We start from the raw sequence: 14,275 nt of genomic DNA, 5'->3' as shown, positions 1-14,275 counted from the left end.
GCCCTGCCTGAGGCATAATCAAAATAGGAAAAACACAGCATAATTTACGCTAGGTCACTCACTTTAGAGGTGCTGTTAGAAGTTTCTAGGCTATTGCGTTCATGTGTTCCAGGGTATCGCATTTTCTCATTACTTACATTTTGAAAGCTCGGTCCATATAAGTTTGGATAACACATTTGCCTTAATCGTGGGTCTCTATTTTGCGATCTTCTGAAAAACGTCTTCAGGATCTGCCATGTGTTCTATAGCTTGATACAACTTAAGGAGCTGTGCGTTCTGTAGGGAACCTTAGCAGGTTATTGATGCAAGCAAAAATGACCAAAAGCACTTTTTGTTCTGTTTTAAATTAAGTTTCTGCTAACAAGAAATAGATCCAGTTTAAATTAAAACCATTATGTACTACCCACTGTAACGGCCCAGTGGCTAGGATGTTTCACTGACAGGATCGAAGATGTGGGTTCAATCCCAGCCATGGCAGCCATTTTTCTGGTAGAGGCGAAAAAGAAAACCTGTGTGTACAGATTTTGCTGCACATTTCAAGGTCCCCAAGTAGTCAAAATTGATCCATAGCCCCCAATATGGTGTGCTTTGAGGTGCATGTGCAGCTTCGGCACGCAAGTTGAACAAAGCCTCTCCCCCCCCCCTCCCACACACACAAAAAGGGTATAAGTTTCAGCTGTTGGGGTTGCTCAATTACATAGACCAATATAGGACCTTTACTTTCAGATTTTATATTACGACTCAAAAATTTAGTGCTGCTTTGACAGGCCAGTGTTATTTTATTGCAGCCTTTCAGAATTTGGGGTATTGTTTTCAACAGTGAGCAAACCATGGTGTACACCGGATATTGCCTTTTCAGACAAAAATGGCAGACAGGTAGGCAACGCTCTTTGTAGCAGTGCAAAGTTGGGCCACCTCTGTAAGCATTTCGGTCGAGTTGTTGTCCCAGTCATGTAACGAATGGGAGCTCCTTCAATTTGTGATACTTCCATGGAGGCCTTTCCGGCCAGCTAGTGTACACAGACCAACAGACAGTTCTTCAGTGAAAATTTTCTGTATGCACTTAGTGAAAAATAAAGTAGATTTGATGACTTGCTTTGCTGCCATATTTTCATTTTAATCTGTTAGGCAGGACCTGGCAATGAAGGTTACTCGTAGGACCGACACTTGGACAAGTTGATACAAACTATATTGAAAAGGTGCAACACAAGAAAAGGAATCGCACTTGTAAATAAATTGTATTTACACAAATGCACTGTACAGGCCATTTGTGTGGTTACAATGAGGTGTACAAAACAAAACTATAGGCACCAGAAAGAATACATATGGCCATGAGAGGTAAACACGCACCCATTCAAAATTATATTCTGGCATGCTGCAACTGCATTTCAACAATACACATATAATCCATGTGGATTATGTGTATGGTCAGGTGACGAGGATGAATGAAAGGATCTTTCCTTCTGCGCTGTTTTTTTTTACTGCGCTACGGCTAAAACCAGGCTGGCTTCATAGATAGCGACCTTCCCATGGCAGCCGGCGACATGAGGGCCAGCGTGCTGAAAATTGCTGGGTAGGGACTGCCCACTCCATCAGGTGGGGCTAAATAATCTCCAACCTCACCAGCTTCACTTTGCTCACAGAGTGACTGTTGGCACGAAATGCAGTGGCTGTACCAATAACAACCGACCGTTCTAGTTAGTATGTATATCACCGGTCAGCACCTAGAATACAATGGCTCGTCCAGACCTGACTCTCACCAATGGAAAAGTCAACGTATACAACTAAACCACACGGGTACCACACTTTCTGGCTCGACTACCATTATTAATTTTTGAGCATTCCCATCCATTCAAACATTCATAACCTTTACTGACCTTGGCTCTACATGGAGAAGCTTTCTTTTGGCGTGACGGTCTTTGCGCACATGCGAAATCTGACAGGAAACGCTTGAGTTTGTGCAAAGCATTTCCAAGTTGGCCATTTCAAGCAGGGAAATGCCGTCATTCTTGCGCGGGAGCATAACAATTTTCCAGCTGCAGGGGCACTAGTTGATGCAAACTTCTTCAGGGGCTGCGGCTCTTTCACATAAACTGTGCCACTCGTGTAGCACCGTCCTCAAGGTGGCTCGCCAGCCCTACAAATGGCAAAGTTGGGTATACGAGAGTTGGCCCTGGTCAGGGCCGGCAATGAGAACCGTACGCATAGTTATCTTCGTGATATATTTTTGAGCCACGCCCGTATACCAAAGCGATAAGAACCAAACAAAAAGAAAATGCTTTTGCCATGCCGCTGCTGGCCTTGCTCAGCTGTATGCAACAGTAATCCATCGGGTTGACTCAAAGTGCAACGCAAGAAAATTGCACAGGATCTCATGATACTCTAACAGGATGACAGCACGACAGCGTCTTTTATGGCTTGGTTTGTTGTCGAGCGTTCCGCCAATGCCGCCTATAGCCTACAATCCCGACAGTGCACTCGGTGCAGCCACTCATTACAGAATCACTATCCATGCTGCTGCGGCACTGCCTCGACTGAAGCAGAGGGCCAACAAAGACCGCGGGAGCAATTTATTTGAATGCACATTTATTTTTGTGTTGCACGTCTTATGGAGCGTGTTGCAAGGAGATCGGAATTGACCAAGCGCCAAATGTTTCTTTTTCTGCAGCAGTATATGCAACACTGCACACCAAGTGCTTCTTGTATATTTCTTTCTGGTCCACGCCATGGAACAAACATCCATGGAATGCCATGGATGTGCGCACCATTCTGTGACGTGGAATGTTAGGAATGCATTAGGAAATTGTCAGCTGTTGTGGACGCTTTTTGCAGACAATATCCGAATGTGCATTCTGTGGACACCGACCGGGTGCAGGCGTTTCGCAAGATAGCAAGTAATATTTTCGCATTTAGAAAGCGATTCACTGAAGCACACTGTCGAGCCCACAGGTGTACTTGGCACACTGTCAATGAGCCTATAATAAGTGCAACTGAGGAGGAGGCGAAATACCATGGACAACAGGCCGGACAAATAGCTCACAATGCTTCAATGGGGATCACAAGCAGCACAAGCTGGTGCACTGGCATAGGAAAGAACTAAAAAAGGCCAAACAAGGAGAAAAAAAAACATTTGGCATCGGCGAGCGTGGGAGGTCACTGTATATAAAGTCGGTCGGAGCGAAACTGTTTTTCATAAAACCCCTCTCAATTTTTTTTTAAACTCATTCCTCACTCCGCTGCTGTTATTAAAACAGTTGCATGAGGTGTGCATTTCTAGAGCACCCGTTTTTCTTATGAAGGCAAACAAAATTGCCTTCGTGCGCAAAGTCTCAGACAACATTAATGCACCAGCTGGTTTAATTAGCCGATAGTCTGCAACTACGGTATGCATTACAGCTCAAGTATGGCTTCCGTGCATTAACCTACAAATTTTAACTACTGTACGGAAAAGAAAGCAAGCTTCATTAAATATATGTGCTGACAGCAATGTAAACTTAAAATTCCTTATAACAGAGCTAGAAGTTCTTTCAGAGCTGAAATGATAAAATTCAGTGCTGAATGATGCAAGGCACCACTAAGTACTGTCATATGTACATGCAAAGAAAAAAGTTTAGCAGTGTCAGTAACTCTTCGTAAAACTTTTCTTTGTGCCCTTTGGCAGGGCATGAGCAACAAAATGTCACTGAATTGCTCCACAACAATCGCTTTCTTCTTGTTGCTCTGCAAGTGCCATGGCTCCAGTCCACCGCTCAAACAGATGAGACACTCTACACCGCTGACCACGAACAGAAGTTCTTGGCTCGCTCCAGGGACACAGCACCAGTGGTACCAATCTACACCAAGTTTGTTGCTACCTGGCTTGTGCCTCCCTGCAGGCAAAAAAAATGTGCAGTGAGAGTTAGACAAGAGATTGCAGGGAAAAAAATCAATTTCTCCTTTTAAAGGATTGCAGGGCACACTGCGATTTCACGTATGCATTAGCAAACACACATGCACTCCTTAATGGAGGCTTCATGTCAATGAGGCATGGGTGACATAACATTGCCCCTTTGGAAGGGAGGTGTGTTCTCTTCATCTTGCTGGATGGCATGGCCAGCATGACAAGGATGACAAGACCAAGGGAAGGAATGATGTGGAACAGAAACAGTGGCATTCTACTAGTTCGTAACTGTCACACATAAGAAGCTGCACCACTTCATGACTTTCTTACATAAGTGAGGTCCACATCTTGTAAGCACAGTCGTGATCCCGCCCATTGCTCCCCACCCTCTCCTTAGCGGGGTGCGGCTCCTCCCCCGAGTCAGTGGCGGCTTTGATGGTGTGTAGTGATGCAAGCAGTACGAATAAATTTTAGCCCAAGCTTGGTAGGTGCGCTACCTTATCGAATCGCATCTGTCATTTTGTCAAACTGTGGAGTCAATGGGCATGGAACAAAAAAGTGACGTGCAAGACAGAAAAACAGAGTGTAACAATGTTAGACCACACAGAAAACACAGTGCAGTAGAAACAAAGGACAAGGTCAGGCTGGGGCAAGAGCGAACTTTCGACAAATGCTTTAGTGCAGGACCTGCGCTTATAAAAACATCTGGCTCATAATAGGAGAGAAAGAAAGGAAAACATCAAAACGAACAACGAAAGATGAGCCAAAAACCACCACGCGCCGCCTACGCCAAGAAATAAATCTCTAGCTTTCGTAAAGCCATAGATGGTCTATTGATGCGTTGATCACCGGAACATGCCATCTCAGGCTGCTTGCACAAGTTCTTTCGTCAGTCCAGACTGGTGGTAATGCAAAGCAATCATCTCGTCGTGCAGGGGATAACACAGGTATCCCGATACGCACTTTTTACAATGGGCAGCCCGCTGGCCGTCAGTGGCAACGCTGCTTACTTTATTCTTGTACTCTTAAATGGACATTCAAATATCTGCTTGTTTGGCCAGTATATAGTCGCCGCCACATGAGAGTGAAATTTTGTAGACAGCACGATGCCCACAGCGTACCAGCTTAGAGCAGACAGGTTTCTGTGCACGCGTTAGGCAGGTTAACCTGCACAAGCCCAAAAGCCTGTTCGGGGCTGTGAACAAGACATTGATCCCACTAACAACCACCTGGCTGCCCATTGTAAAATGTGTGTATCGGGAAACCTTTATTATCCCATGTACGACCAGACAATTGTTTTGCATTAACACTGCTCTGGGCTGACGAGAAACTTGTGGAAGCAAGTGAGATAGCATGTTCTGGTGATCAGTGTGTCCGTAGACTGTCTGTGGCTTTATCAAAACCAGAGCTTGATTTCCTGGTGTAGGCAGCATGTGGCAGGTTTCGTCTCATCTTTTGTTGTTTATTTATTTTTTATTTTTTCCTCTTACGAGCCAGATGTCTTTATATGTGCTGGCCCTGCAATAAAGCATTTGTTGAAACCTTGCACTTGTCCCGTCCTTGACTTATTCTGTTTTTACTGCGCTATGTTTCTCGTGAGAGTATGAACCAACACGCCCAAACAGTTTCCCTTCTGTTAGACCGCATCCAGGGCATAACAAAAGTTCACAGGTGAAAGAATGTTAAGTCAGCAAACTAGCTTTTCTAGGCAATGCCCAGGGGCGTCGGGTATGCTAGGTACAGCAGTTGCTGCAAGAACCAATGGAGAGTGCAGTAACTGCACAGAGACGGCAGTAAGAGGAGGAGGCTAGGGTACATATAGTCAGAATCCAGCTTACATGGCCTTATCGTCTGGTGGTAGGGCAGCGTATCGCCTTTATCACCTTCCAAAAGTTTCAGGGAGAGAGGCCACGTAATTCAGCTGATATTAGTGCTCATTATCACACTTTTAGAACATCACCGAGTAAACAATCCCAAGGTCATCATGCAGTGTTGAACCCAGAATAGTGGCTCAACTAGTTGCACAAAACAAGATAAGTAACAGTCACTAAGCAGTGCTTAGCATGCTACACATTCCCTAAGAGTGCTTAGTGACTGTTCGAGCGCTACCACATCACATTAGGTAAACAAAATTTTCTCATCCGGCATGCATTGCATTCTGTAAGCATATATGCTGGTGCATGTATATATGTGTGCCAGCATATGTTGTATACATATGCACTAGTGGCATAGGCAAGATACATAAACTTGTGTATAGCTTCCTAGCCAATGCCTTGGCAACTACAACACCACCCGAAGGTAAGACTAGCCAGATGAAATTGTGGTGGAGGAACTCCTGACGTTTCTGCTGTGGATCCAGGAAAATTTTGATATAGTCAGGTACACATCACATTTTCTGATAAAATGTGGCACTCCCCAGCATTCAGCTGAGCGACAGTGGGGTGCTGGTACTGGATGGATTGCATGGACACTGGAACGTAACGAAACCCTGCAGTGTATGAGTATAGCATTCCAGGTTACTCCATGTGAAGTAATACGTGATAGCTTAAGCAAAAAGCACCATATTCGTTTGGTCGTGGAAGTCAACCAATGTGTAAGCAAGGTGCTCACTGCATGTTACAAAACATGCAAACGTCTATTGCAATCTCGTCCTGTCTATTATGTTCGGCTATTACGCATGCTTTAAGTGTTTAATGAACTTATTTTCGCTACACATGCCCACTGAACGTCCGCACCACAACCAGCTGCGCCAACGATGCAGTGAGCAATTTTTGCGAGTGTCGCCCTCGCCTTACCGCGGTCCAATAGGACCATACGTTAACACAAATTTACTCGTAAATTTTAACTTCATAAAGATTAGATTTAATCAAATTTAAATGTTTAGAGAATAATATTCGATCACTGACTGATTCGCACAATCGTTACTCGCAAGACAGCCAATCGTCATCGCATCGTCACTGCGAGTTCTTGATCCGAATATCGGCACATCGTAACGGTCATTCTACGTAGTTTTTAACGAAATCGATGCCACAAGGCAAGTTACACTGACTGAAATAATGCCTGAACACCCAAGGAGTACTATAAAAACAACGGCGCAACCGCAAACAGTGGGGTCTTTGATTTCCAGTCTCGGACTCACCGCGGACTCGCAGTCCGGCATTCGATTTTCCCATGTATCCCTATGACTTCGGGGAATCCTCGGACTACTAGCGGACTACCCACGGTGAGTCCGAGACTGTAAATCGAAGAGCCCCAATGAAGCAACCAAGTTACAGCCACGGGACGTGCGACAACGCCGGTAAGCAGTTCGACCACTTCCACTGGTTAATATTAGTACTTTACACAGGTTAACTGTACAGAACCGCTAGGCTCCGAAGCTTTTTCAGCTTCGGGTGCGTCACTTAAGCTCAAAAACAGCGTAATATAGACCGTAACTAATGAATAAGCGGTATTTGAGTTCGATAACTCAATTGCCGTAACATACATGGGCGCCGCCATCTTGAATGTTTGTTTACATCAATGTTACCAGACCAGCATCGACATTTCGCTAGATTTAGCGGCCACTTACAATTATTGCGATCCGAGTACTCGTCAAGCTTCAAAAGAAAGCAAATATGAAATGGTAACAGAGAAAGCCAAAATAGCATGGTATTAATCCACAAAAACGCGAAATCCGCTGTAGCAAAGCAGTTGCTTCAGCATGGTAGATTGGCGGCAAATTTTAAATGCATACAAGCAGATTTGTATACAGTGTTCGACCTAATCTCTTGTTAAGTATTGGTGACAACATATTGTTATTTAGGTACGCTGTCTTTCGGTGGGTAAGCGCGCTTTTTTTCCGTCATGCCGCTGCTGCTGACTGTGGCTTGCTGCTAGTTTTCTTTCAAGAAAGCCCCGCATTTATACGTTCCTTTCTGTGTGACCAGCCATTGGTAACAGACACGTTTTCACTGTCTTTTTCATGTGGTGCAAGCTATGTTCCATCAGGTGTATGTGACACCTGAGGTAAGCTTCCACAAATTTCTGCATTCTCCAAACGGGTGAAATAGAACAAGCTATGAACCTGACAAAAAAAACAAGAAAAGCAGCGGGCAACCAAGAATAGCTTGTTTTTTTTTCTTTTGGTTCAGAAACTGCGATTTCTTGTGTATGGTTGGAGCATTGTTGGAAAAATACACTGGCACATTGGAGTCCAGCCTGATGATACCTTTGCCCTCTGTGCACATAATGCTGAAGTATCATTCGAAAACTCGAAATGCAAAATAAATGTGCTGAATACTGTCGACAGACCAAGTGTGTTTTGTTCTTCAATTGCAGTGAGCTGTTTACGGTGTGTGATTTTGAGATTATTGGTAGCAGCATATCTGTATTGGGTGCGCTAAAAGTAAACATGATACAACACTAGGATACTGCAAACTTTTCTGAACACTGCGCTAGGAATACTCATCAAAGAAAAAAAGACGGCACAAGAATAGGATACTCCCTAATGCAAAATTGGAGCGCAGTGCAAACTGAAGTCTTCTCGGTGACAGCGTGTAGCTGCTGTGTCTCAGGAAGTGATCGTGTCATCAGTGAACACACGACGGCGGACGCTACTCTGGCGTTTTCTCACAGCGCCTTGGTGCCACTGAGCATGTCTCGCGTGGCCTCTGCGTACTGCCCTCCCTTTCACACTTTCCTTTTACTTTCCTCCTCCGCCTTCCTGCTTGCTCTATCTCATTTATCTCCAGTGCCCTCTTCTTCGTTCGGTTACAACAAAGTCGACGGCCACACGAAACCACAGGAGTCAAGCGGGCGCTTAAAGCCAACTGCATTCAAAATTTCGACCTCTTGAAAACACCATTTTCGTATAGTCTGCTGAAAAAGAAAGCAAGATCCAAAATACAACGGCTGAAATACGCGTGTGGACGCCGCAAGCGGTCAGTAAAAACCGGCGATTTTGAAACCGAAATCGAGCAGAGCACGGCCATTAGAATGACATTGCAGCCATCCAGCGAGCGGCCGGACGGCGTGCGGGGCAGCAAACGGGTGAAGTGTTCGCAGCAGAGCTTGACCGCTTCTCCAGCTGCATGGCTGGCCAGAGGAAGAAGCCACCGTCAGCTGGAGCGTCACAGGTGTGTCATGGCTGTTTACGCAATCTGCCGGCAGGTGCAGCGTGGTCTGCGGTGGAGCTTTTTTAAATGCTTCTGACTGATTAACGAGGCAGTTCACGGGGCTACCACTCGTGTCCCAGCTGATGTGGGGGTACTTACTAGACATTAAAATAAATTTGGTCGAGGTGAAATTTGAGTGCAGTTGGCCTCTTAAGAGGTGCGCTCTAAAAAAGAAATGGCAAGCAGATTGCCTTAGCAAGCTGCGTTGCAAAGAAATTATTTCTGTAGCTGAACAGTTCTGAAATTTGGTTGGTTCTGAAGTTTGTTCAATCTATCCCAGTCAGGAAGAGTATAATATACAGCTGTATAACTCCAGCCCTTTTTCATTTTTAAAAAGTGTTATTCCCTGTTTTTCCTTACATTTCTTTTTTTCTGCTGCAGCAGCGCTGGGAGCATGAGCAAGCAAGACAGAATGTAAAAAGTGGTATGGTCCCGACACCTTTCACTTGCATTACAAATTTCCTGATCCACTTTACTCGAAGTAGTAGAATAATTAAGCGAACCATCAGTTTTACAGTTAAAAAATGGGTAAAAGAAGTAAGTCCACCACGGGTATAAATATTTAAAAAAATGAGATGTCTATTTATATGTTATGTTAGCTGGCGCAGAATCTAGCAGTAAACCCAATGTCGAACCACATTCTATACCGAGACACGGTGCTAGCAACTCCAATACCTTCGACAAACATCACGTAAACTGATAGCTTCGCCTGGTGCACTGTCGAGGCATGAGTCATGAGGTCCCCAGGCAGCTCCGATGAATACCACGCAATCTGATGGCTTCAGCTGGGAGGCTATGGAGCCCTGCATTGTTGTGGAGCCACCAAGGTCTTGCTTTCATTTTGTATGTTATTTCTCCTTGTAAGCCATGCTCCATGTGTACCCAGGGAATATAGTGGCTCTTCTCTGCTTATAACACTAAATATTTATCCTCATGGAGCAGATAAGGTTTGCAGCTCATTAGTGAGAAATAAAAGTTGGCTCTGCCACACGACATGCAAAGTTTTAAGCTTCCCTGCATGGCATTTTCTTTAGTGTTAGCTTTTTGGCACGACGCCGAAGCCATGCAAGAAAGCCTACCACAAAAGCCTTGCACAAGAGTGGAACTCTCGCAGCCAATGTAGGCTGAGGTGCAACGCTACCTGGGCAAAATTTATAAACTGGAAAGAAGTTTCCCATCAATATCGTGGTATGAGTGAGAAATTAAGGTTTATTACTTGCTGGAAATGCTTGCATTAAAGTAAAGGCCATACCAACCACTAACGTACCTAACCTCTTTTCAATGCCATGAGCAAGCCATTCAAATGCAGTCGACTCTTGATCATCACCTAATTGGAATTTTCGGGTAATTGGAAGCAATGCTCTGGTCCCACCAATGTTACATTCAATTCAGTAGAAGAAATTGCTTGGTAATTTAAAGCTGAAACCCAATTTTTCGAATAATTGAAAGTTGTTTCGAATAAGAGGCATCAAGGTGAACATCACATCTTGATAAAATTGGAAATTTTAAAGCGTCAAAACACCGCCGTGGCCTGCAATGTTGGCACCATCACAACCGAGGCAGCGCACAGCTGATAAAGCAGCCGGTCACTTGAGACTTGTGCCAGTGTAAGCATCTCTCTTTTGAGACCCTCAACCTTCTTTGTTGCGCACAGCTCCGTGCAACAGTTTGCGTGGTGAAAGCTTCAGGCTTCGATTTTCACCACAAGTCTGAACTATCACGGCAAGCTGTGTCACATTCGAATGGGCAACAAAACAAAACCAAGAAGAGAAGATTGTTGCGGACCAATGGCAATGCGCTATTGTGCCTTCTGTTTTTTTTTTTTGTTGCAGACTTTGTACTAATGGTAGCCAACTGTATAATTTCTCTGGTCACAAAAATCAGTCTGTGAGTGTGTACAGGTGCCGTCATAAGTAATTGGAGCACAGGAGCTGTGGCCGAACTGTATCGGAGCGCCGTGTAGCTGCACCGGCGGTAAATGAAAGGATGAAAGCACGCATGCACGCCAGCCGACAGCGATGGCCCATCTATACCTCTCAAACCCCTTTTTAAATTTGGCTTCGAGCATTGCTCGCAGCACAGTGCCGCTCTCGGCGACGGCGCTGATAGCAGAGACGATTCTGGCAGCGTCTCCGGCGCACTTCCAGCTGCCGGAGAAGCGGCGGCTGTCACGGGAATTTGTAGTGAGTTTTTCGTTCAAATATTTTTACGTGTGTACGTTACAGCGCCATCGCCGAGACCAGTATGCTGCGAACAATGCTTGAAGCCAGGTTAAAAAAAGTGGTTTGAGAAGTACAGATGGGCTATTGCCGTCGGCAGGCGCGCATGCGTGTTCTCGTGCTTTCATTTACCGCCGGTGCAGCTACACGGCGCTCTGATACAGTTCGGCCACAGCTCCCGTGCTCCAATTACTTATGACGGCTACCTGTACGCAAAGATCGAAGTCAAACATTGCTTTCAGGATTAATTTTTCATCAAAGAATTTGGCATCACCTACTAGTTCGAAAGCACCTTTTGTCGCATGAAAGCTTGCTCACACCTATGACAATGCCACCAAGGAACGAGAGGCCTGAAGAAGACACCACTCAGTGGAGGGGTGTGAGAGAAGAAAACCCAGGGGCAACAAATGGATATGGACAAAGCAAGATAGCAGCAATCGGAAATGCAGCAGGCAGGCCTTTGTTCTTGTTCTACGGTGTACACAAATAGGCTCAGGACGATGACTATAGCATGAGCAATGCGAGAAAACTTCTCGTCTAGTGATGTGGGACCGGCCAAGAAGTGCCCAGTGTTAGCGAAAAGTAGCGATTGTTACCTATTCTTTGATTACCTATGAGACTCCTGGAATTTCAAAACCACATTTGCATTGCTTCAGAAAATTTCTGCTGAAGTGCAATTACGTTAGTAAATTGCAATCTTTAGCAATTCAATAACCTATAAAACGACCATGCTCAGCAACTTTTGTAGTGCGATTATAGCAATTGAAAAAGAGAAGCAGCTGCATTACGTACACTCAACACCAACTGTCGGGAATCAAACGTGAGTGTGTTAAGTGGGCCCACCACATGCTACACAGTATTTGTTCATTGAAAGTATCAAGTATCTCTATTGCGCTTTCCCTCCAACAGAATAAGTCATGACATGCATTCCGTGAAATAAATTCCATCTTCCAACTCCTGCATACAAACGCTGAAAATTCTCCATTGTGTTTAAAAAAAAATTAGAACAGAAATTGTGAGGACAGGTGCAAATTGTATCGACGCACACACACACACACGCACGCACGCACGCGCGCCACATATATATGTGGCTCCTCAACAGAAATATACTTGCACTGCACTGTCTACGAAAAACAGGATCGGGAGCGCAGATTTGGCGAAACACTTACATCCGCAATGAGAACAGTGGCACCCTGTATGCCAAGGCATGGACAAGCAGTCTCTTGAGGTAGGTCTGCCTCTTAGAAACGGAGCAGGTCACCCACTCGTACAGGCCACTCGTACACATGCTGGGACTGTGGTGGAAATTTATCAGCCCCTGTAACGAAAGCGCAGTGAGCGGCGTCTCGATGACACATGATACGAAATAAATATCTCCGAAACATTGCTTGCTTTACATTTGTGCGTGCAATCTAAAACCCCTGTTCTGCTTACTACGGCTGTTAACGTAGTAAGCCTCCATGTAATAACTGTCACTAGTGGTAAGCATAGTGACACCATAGCAGATTCTAGCCAACAGTTACGCATATAAGCCTGTAAGTTAAAAAAGAAAAACATCACGGCACTAGCGTGTGTTTCGGGTGTGCTTTCGCAAGAAATGGCACGTAGCTTATCCACTTTGAAATTAGCCTACACTTCTACCACGAACACTAAAGGCAACATCACCTTGTGTGTTTTCTTCTCCGTATGAAAAGGGCGATGTGACAAGTCTAAACACTTACCTCCTCACGAGCTTGTTGCTACCACCGACGTTGACGGCCACGAAACCGAGCTAGCGAAGTCTCCGACTTTGCGCCGTCGAAGCTGAGGCGCAGACAGACGTGAGGCTCGGTAGGACCCTAGGAACTTTAGTTGGAGTAAAAGCTGCGATTCCAAACCACGAAGGCGCACAGGCCGTCCGGCCGTTCAGTCGAAACGGTGCCGGAGAAGCAGGGAGAAGCAGGGGAGAAGCACGGCCCGCGCGGACGGACAACCAACTTACAAGCAAGAAATGCGCAAAACAATGTTGTCAGCACGGCCAAAGCCAAAGGCCCTCGATTTTTCAGACCAAAGTTGGAGACGTTTTGAGGCAAAAACGACAGCGTTGCCAGCATAGTTTGGTGCGTTTAGGCCGATTTGGCGGCGGTCGCGGGCGGGTTTTAGTCGCATGCGCCCGGCAGTGGGCACGAATGTCTAGTACGCGGTGTTGCCACTGCCGCCAGTGGCGCTGACAGCAAACATCGAGTCCTCGGCGGAGTTCGGTTATCTGCAATATAATATTACTGCTGCTAGAGGGGTTGGTAATAATTCTATAAAAAAATTATTGTAAATATTAACATAGGACTCACAAGCCGCCGTAGGTTTTTTTGATATCTCGTGTCAATGTTTTCACGCTCAGTTTTCACAAGAATGCGTAGCTGTGGCATAGCCAGCATAGCCATCGCAAACCGACTTGAAACCAAGCCAATGTCGCTTGTTCGCCATCCCGGATGTGCGGGCGACAACGTGGTGCGGTCTTTCTCACTGTTCTGTGAAAATTTACAGCTTTGCTCGTGTTGTTGGCGATTTATGTGCCGTGTGCGAATCTTTTCAATCAGCATCGAAGGTCAGACATTGCAGTGCAGCTGGCGATACATCGAATTTATTGAAGGAAAAGCCATCGTATGCGCTCTTCTACCGCCGGTGAACATCCTTTGTGTGTCGTGTTGTGTTTGTGCGCTATGATCGTACGGTGAAGAAGCTTGCGAAGTGAGGTGTTACCATGCCTGTTAGCCACGCTTTGGAATCCGTGAAATTCACCACGCTGGGAGCCCCGCTGGGAGCGACGTTGTTATAAGGTAAGTTCATTCTTTCCGAGCGCTCCTGTACATTTCATCATGACTAACGTTGTGCAGACCTACCTGAATGGCTATACTCACGACTTGGTTATTTGTCGCTATATAAACAGTGTTTTTACGCATGCCGTCTCGAGATCGACCTAAAGGGTACGATTTCGCTTCAGCTTTTCAAAAATACTGTACGTAAGTGTAACAAATTGAAGGGGT

General features: G+C 45.4%; 1 long non-coding RNA gene across 1 annotated transcript; it reads right to left on the bottom strand.

Moving 5' to 3' along the window:
* Nucleotides 1-640: 640 nt before the first annotated feature.
* On the bottom strand, nucleotides 641-13,190 carry LOC144177715 (uncharacterized). The gene is made up of 3 exons (XR_013323838.1): nucleotides 12,974-13,190; nucleotides 12,422-12,570; nucleotides 641-3,869 (listed from the first exon to the last, which is right to left on the bottom strand). It is a non-coding gene; the product is annotated as an uncharacterized LOC144177715 (long non-coding RNA).
* Nucleotides 13,191-14,275: the final 1,085 nt, after the last annotated feature.

The sequence above is a fragment of the Haemaphysalis longicornis genome, unplaced genomic scaffold (assembly GCF_048455015.1).
Source record: "Haemaphysalis longicornis isolate Haplotype H1 unplaced genomic scaffold, Haemaphysalis longicornis Haplotype H1 scaffold_1, whole genome shotgun sequence".
Lineage (NCBI taxonomy): Eukaryota > Metazoa > Arthropoda > Arachnida > Ixodida > Ixodidae > Haemaphysalis > Haemaphysalis longicornis.
This window is presented reverse-complemented; position numbering and strand designations above follow the sequence as displayed.